Source organism: Toxorhynchites rutilus, chromosome 3 (assembly GCF_029784135.1).
Source record: "Toxorhynchites rutilus septentrionalis strain SRP chromosome 3, ASM2978413v1, whole genome shotgun sequence".
Taxonomy (NCBI): domain Eukaryota; kingdom Metazoa; phylum Arthropoda; class Insecta; order Diptera; family Culicidae; genus Toxorhynchites; species Toxorhynchites rutilus.
In genome coordinates, this window is record NC_073746.1 from 198,945,101 (window position 1) to 198,952,645 (window position 7,545).

Consider the following 7,545-nt stretch of genomic DNA (forward strand, 5'->3'; position numbering starts at 1 on the left):
GCAGAGACGTGCTCCACTGCCTCATCGCATGCTGCAGGAACCTAACGACGACGGGATCAATTTTGTAGAGCTCCAATACCCGGACGAGAAACGAGTGAGGTATGGAGTCATAAGCCTTCCTGTAATCGATATAGGCCATGCTTAGGTTCCGCTGATTATAAACCGCCTGGCCGACTATGGTTGCGTCGATGATGGCCTGGTCTTTGCAGCCATGCGTATTTTTTCTGCATCCTTTCTGCTCTTCTGCGATGATATGGTGTTGTTCGCAGTGGGCAGAAACTTTGGCGGTTATGATGCTGCTTAATATCTTGTACAGACTCGATAGGCACGTTATCGGCCTGTACTTTGATGGGTTCAATGTGTTGCTGTCTTTCGGGAGGAGGAATGTGACGCCACGGGTGGCGAATTCAGGGAGGTTGTGTGGGTCACGTAGCACCTTGTTGAAGCACTCAGCTATCTTTTGATGTGCGACGGTCAGCTTCTTGTGCCAGAAGTTCTGAACACCATCGGGGCCCGGTGCTGCCCAGTTCCTCAGGTACCGCGAGGCTTCGCGGACATCGTTCTCTTCGACGATGATAGCTGGCATCTCTCCAATTTCACCACAACTCTCCTCCTCCCGTCTTAACCACATTTGCCCGTCGCGATGTTGTACTGGGGTCTCCCAAATACCAGCCCAGAAGTTCGTCACATCGCTAATATCTGGCAAACCTTCGCGGTAGTCGGGCTTCTCGTCGCTAATGTGGTCGTAGAACGCTTTTTCGTTATCTCTGAACATCCGATTTTGTTCCTGGCGCTTTGCAGAGTCAGAGTAACGTTTCAGCCGTTTTGTAAGGACGCTCAATTGCTGTACCAGTGTGTCGAGTTTTTCCGTCAGCTGGTGAGCTCCCAGCTGGCGAAGTTCAGTAGGCCGCACGATCACAGCAACTTGGCGACATAATTTCGCCGATCTGCTGCCTCTTTTGTACGCCATCAGTCTTCCAATTGCGGCGCGCTTGTTTAGGATCCGTTGCTCCAATCTCCTTCGCCATGGAGGCTCACGCCTTTCACGGAGATGTTGGAGCAGTCCGCCTCTTGGCCTAATACGGTATCCTAAACTTTTGGCGGTCGCCACAGCAGCACAGTAAACTTTCAGTTGCAGCTCCTCCATGTTCTCAGCATCAACCAAGTGCAGCGGAAGAACGTGCTCGTTCATGAGCTTTACTGCACTTGTCAGCCTGCGGGAATGCTGCAACTTCGGGATCCTGGGGCGCGACAAAGGGTCCGTGTCGCGGAACTGTGAGATCGCCTCGTCGTAATGGAAGACCAGATCGCGTAGTAGTTGTTGATCTGGCTGTGGATCTTCCGGCTCAGGGGGTTGTTGTACTGTGGCCTCCACTGGTGCTGATTCGCGTGCCCCACTCGCGAATGAATTGCTCAGCCGTACTGAACTTCGTCTCGACACATCGCTTGCTCTGCTTGTTCTGGAGCTTAGTTCTCTCTGCACCTGCTGCTTGATCTCGTCGACTTGCGTTTGGGAGAGCATATTGTTGCGTACAATCGCTCTACGCCTCGCGTTCATCGCGTTTTGGTCAAGCCTCCCGACGAACTCTGGATACGCTTCCTCGAACATTGCGAGTATTCGAGGGCGACCGCTCATGTCCGTCTCCAAAGCAGTGCAGATGTAATAGGCGCGGATCACGAATTCATTCATTTCATGTGTCCACATGATCCGTCGCCTAGTAGTACCCACAAGTGTGGACGACTGTCGTCTGACAGTCGCAACACGCCTCGTAGGCGCAGCGTTTCGTTGGTGATGTCGATGGCTGCTGTTTCCGTGTGGCGGTAGCTCTTCGGGTTGAACCCGGCTGGTGGCCCGCTCTTGCACATCGCCCTCCAGCCGCTGGCCGCTCGCTCTTACGCCCGTTCCAGGACCAGCTCCAGTTCGGGGACCCTCCTCGGGCGATCGCATTCTGAGTATTCTTCGTGAACGTAGCTCCATTTTCTGGGTGTATCTCCTTTGCCCGGGAGACAGCGGGTTGGCAAGGCCTCCATGACCCGGGAGGCCTTCCCCGGGAGAGATATAGCGCTCTGACTCGCTCGCACCCCCTTACTTAGCCACTTTCGACACCCGTTCTCGGAGCCAAGACCAGGTGTGTGTTTCCAGTTCACGCCCGATCTAAAAATGTCGTCATATGATCTTCGTGGAGGCGTGAGATAGGAACATTTGAGACCAACAGGCAGGCTCCTACCCTATGTTGATCCCCATTTGAGAACCAAATTTTTTTTTTTTTTTTTTTTTTTTTTTTATAGAGGTGAGGAACGCTCTTCCAGCCTTATCTGGGAAGGGATAACCCAGACGTCGAGTGGGGATCGCACCCACAAAAACCAAGCCCTCTACTCGTAGCCTCATTCCCCCCGGGACCACATCTAGGCGACTACTTCAGGGGGCGGCTGTGCTCATGCACTTCACGAGTTTTCAACGCTAACTAGCGTTGATCCTTCCCTTTTTCTCTATACATCTCATTTACGTTTCCGTTGTACTCCGCCACGCACATCCGCAGCACAGGCTTCCTTTTACCCGTCGAGACGTGTACCGATTAGGAATTGCCCTCCAACTTGACGCGCAACCCGTCACAGTCACCCTCGCGGGGTTTCTCACCTGTCGAGACGTGAACCGATTAGGAAGCGCCCTCCATCTTGACGCGCGCCCCGTCACAGCCACCCTCGCAGGATTTCTCTTCCCAACGGAGCGCCGATTAGGCAGTGCCCTCCAACATAACGCGCACTCCGTCACAGCAACTCTCGTGGGGGTACCCACCGATTTGATGATGCTCTCCTAGGCTCTCGCTCCGCCGAAACGACCCTCGCAATGTTCCTCTCTCAATCCACCAACAGGCATTGCCAGCATTTTCTTGACCCTGCTCTCCAGATTCCGCTTATCCGTCGAGACGTGTACCGATTAGGAATTGCCCTCCAGCTTGACGCGCAACCCGTCACAGTCACCCTCGCGGGGTTTCTCACCTGTCGAGACGTGAACCGATTAGGAAGCGCCCTCCAACTTGACGCGCGCCCCGTCACAGCCACCCTCGCAGGATTTCTCTCCCAACGGAGCGCCGATTAGGCAGTGCCCTCCAACATAACGCGCACTCCGTCACAACGACTCTCGTGGGGTACTACACTTTGCAACAGCCCTCGCATTTGTTCCTCTTCTATGGTCAGGGGTTATTACTACGCTGGTCGGCCCTCCACTTCCGCTGTAGCTCGGACATGATGTGTATGATTACACTGTTCACAGCGTTCCAGGTGCCCTCGTCGCGACACATTTTCTCTACTATGTTCCCGGCATGAAGGGCAGGCAGCCCCTCGCGTCTTGCGGTGAACCTGGGACACACAAATACCACGTGTTCTGGTGTTTCCTCCACATCTTCACACTCCGGACAGAGTGGCGACGTTGCGTGCCCGAACCGGTGCAAATATTGCCTGAAGCAGCCATGTCCAGACAGGAACTGTGTCAGATGAAAATTCACCTCCCCGTGCTTCCTGTTCAGCCAGGTCGATAGTACCGGTATGAGCCCATACGTCCACCTGCCTTTCTCCGCCGTGTCCCATTCCTGCTGCCACTTCAAGAGTGATTCTACTCTCGCTGTTTTCCGGATACCCCTGATTTCCTTTCGTCTGTAGCACTCTCTGTCTTCCGCCAGAGTGATGCCAATAGGGATCATGCCGGCGATAACGCAGACTGCCTCCAACGAGATCGTCCCATACGCGCTCGCAACTCTCATCGCCATGAGCCGAAACGTACGGTTCAGTTTTCTACGATTCCGGTGGGTTTCGAGAGCCGCCGACCAGGCTGGTGCTCCGTACCGCAGTATGGACGAGGATACAGCAGCCAGGAGACGCCTTTTGCTACTGCAAGGTCCTGCGTTATTCGGCATTATTCTCGCTATCGCGCTAATGGACTTCTCTGCTTTCTCGCAGACGTAGTCGACGTGGTTGTTGAAATTCAGCCGGTCGTCGATCATAACTCCCAAGTATTTCAACCTACGCTTAGAAGTTATCACGTGTTCCCCGACTGTGATTTCCGCTCGCTGCACGGCTTTGCAGTTACTCACCAACAATACTTCCGTTTTATTATGAGCAATCTGCAGTTTCGCTGCTTGCATCCAGTTCTCTACTGAGACGATGGACTCGATTGCAAGCATCTTCACCTCTTCGAGTGTCTCGCCTGCCACTGTGAGAGCGATATCATCCGCGAAGCCCACGATCTCCACGCCTTTGGGAAGCTTCAGATTCAGTACTCCGTTATACATTACGTTCCAGAGCGTTGGGCCCAGGATAGAGCCTTGTGGTACTCCGGCCGTTATATTCAACGTTGTCTGCCCCGTGCTCGTCTCGTAGACTAGGACGCGGTTCTGGAAGTAGCTTCCTAGAATTCTGCACAGGTACCCAGGAACCTTCATACGGTGTAGGGACTCGGCAATGGCTTCCCAGCTAGCGCTGTTGAAAGCATTCCTCACGTCGATCGTTACTATAGCACAATGTCGGTCGCCCCTCCGCTTTTGCTGTGACGCCTTCTCTGCCTTTTCAACCACTGTCCGGATAGCATCAACGGTGGACCTACCTTTCCGGAATCCAAACTGCATCTTTGACAGACCATGGTCACTCTCCGTACATTTCGTCAGTCTGTTGAGGATAATCCTTTCCAAGAGTTTCCCAAGAGTATCCAGCAGGCATATAGGCCTATAGGATGTTGGTACCCCCGGGGGCTTTCCTGGTTTTGGCAGCAACACTAACTTTTGGATCTTCCATTTCTTAGGAAAGTGACCATCATCCAAGCATTTCTGTAGCACTATCCTGAAAATGTCCGGGAACGCCTGAATCGCCGTTTTCAAGGCCGCGTTGGGGATTCCGTCGGGGCCGGGCGCTTTGTTTACCTGCAGTCTCTTCGCCACTGCTACCAGTTCTTCACTGGAAACTTGAGAACGTTCGGTAGCTATTTCGGCGTACGGTGTCGGTGGCCATATCGTAGGATCATGCATCGGAAATAAACCCTCCACAATGACCTTCAGCTTCTCGGGACACGATTCGACGGGCGTCACAGGTCCTCTGATCTTCGCCATCACGACTCGATACGCGTTGCCCCATGGGTTGGCATCTGCATCTCGGCACAGCTCCTTGAAACAGTTCGCTTTGCTCAGTGTAATTCCCCGTTTCAAGGCGGCTCTAGCTGCTCGGTACACCGTATTTCGTTCCTCTCTATCAGCGCTATTTCGTGCTCTCTGAACGCGTCTTCTGGCTTGAAGACAGCTAGCGCGAAGGTTGCGAAGAGAGTCGTTCCACCAGTAAGCTGGGCGTCTTCCATTTTTTGGTACAACTTTCCTCGGCATGGTAGTGTCGCATGCTCTCACCAGTAGATCTGTCAACTTTTCTGCGTTCCAATCTGAAGCTCCGCCAGCTAGACGAAGTGCTTCGACGAAAAGGTCATTGTCGAAAGCATTCGTCTTCCACTTCCGCTCACCGCTTGTTGTCCTCCGAACTAGCACGTGGTTTCGTTGACCGATTCTGTACCGGATCGCCTGGTGATCACTGTGCGTATACGACTCGCACACTTTCCACTCCGTACTCGCCAACAGCGACGGACTGCAAAAAGTAACGTCGATGATGGATTCGCGCCCATCTTTCCGGAAAGTGCTAGTGGTACCTTCGTTTAGTAACGTTACTTCCAGCTTTGCTAGAGCTTCCAGTAGACTGTACCCTCTGATGTTGGTGCATCTACTTCCCCACTCCACAGCCCACGCGTTGAAGTCGCCTCCAATGACGATCGGTGTTCTACCGATTAGTTCCTCGGTCATTGCGTCTAGCATCTGGTGGAATTGCTCAGTTGTCCATCTCGGGGGTGCGTAGCAACTACACATGAAGATTCCATTAATTTTGGCGATTACGAAACCTTCATGTGAACCTCCAACCACTTCCTGGATAGGATATCTGCCCATCACCTGTATTGCAGCAATCCCTAAGCTATCCGTCGCCCAGCTGCCATTATCACGGGGTACTCGGTACGGCTCCGCTATGATTGCAACATCGCATTTTGTCTCTGTTGTCGACTGCCACAACAGTTGCTGAGCTGTGTTGCAATGGTTCAGATTGATCTGAATTATCTCCGTTACTGCGATTCTGCTAACGCCTTCTTATACGAGGGACACTTGAAGCTTCCTGTCGCATGGTCGCTGCCGTTCTCTGGTTTGCAGAGCAAGCATTTCGGTTGCTTCGTGCAGTCTCTCGCAACATGCCCTTTCTCACCGCATCTCCTGCACAGTTCAGACCTGTCGGGGCCTGTGCAGCTTCTTGCCTGATGTCCAAAGCCCATGCACTGGAAGCATCTCTCCATCCGCTTGGCCACCCGGGGCACCATCTTCAGCGAGCAAACCGACCAGCCAACTTTTATTTTGGTCGTTTCTACCATCTTATTGGCTGCGACTGTTGAGAGCCGTATCGACGCCGTCTGCGTGCCACCATACGCCTTCCTCATACGGATCGTCATTGGTGTATTGTCCAGCTTACACTGTTCTATTAACTCGCGCCTTAACTCCTCGTCTGTCGTGATTTCGTCGAGATTTCTGCATTCGACCACTGATTCCTGGGATAGAGCCCTCACCTTCGCCTCCTCACCGAGCGACTTCGCAACCAGTTCCTTGAAGGCTGAACTTTTGACCGCCGGATCCCTCTTGAGCTCGAAGAGCATCTCTCCTTTCTGGGTGCGCCTGGTTTTCACCACATTCTCTCCCAGTTCTTTCAACTCCGGATCGTCTCTCACTTTCCGCAGGAGTGATGCGTAAGTCACTCCTTCCTTCACCTCGACGATCAGAGCATCTCCCTTACTTCGCTCTCGTCTGGGCCTGGTTTTTTTTGTCTCCTGCACACCTTTCTTCTTTTCTTCTTTCTTCTTCCGTTTCTCCGTCTGTTTTTCGACAGTTCGCCATCCACTGCCTTCACCTTCCTTTTTGTTTTCCAGGTTGTCATTTTTAACCTTCTTCAGGTCTTCTTCATCCCCTGGGGTATCCCTCTTCCTTTTGTCCGATCGTGGGTTTCGTGGCGTCTTAGGCGTATCCTGTATCTCGACGGACATCTTCTCCCTTGCTTCAGCGAGTGCTTTTTCAACAACCTCTGCTCGCGTGATCATCTCCTTCTGTTCGCGGTCAGCAGCCGTAACGGCGGATTTGATGCTTGTGACTAAATGTTTGATCTTAGTATGGACATTGTTTTTGTCCTTAATGAACTCGTAGAGCTCGTTCACTTTTTTCTTGACCTCCATCAAGCTTGACCTCCCGACCTGCAGCCCTTCTAAAGAAGTGGTGGTGTTGGCTTTATGCGTTAGCACTTGTATCAGGCTAGTCTCTCCTTGTTGTGGATGCTGTTGGTGTCCTATAGGATTCGCTATGGCTGTCTGGTTGCGAATTGGTGATCTCTGGAGCTTACCGCTCCTTGCGAACACGCTCGCCTCTCCCGTTGGTGTGTCTTCATTACCGTCGTTTCGTCTGTTGAATTGTTCGATGATATTCATGTCTG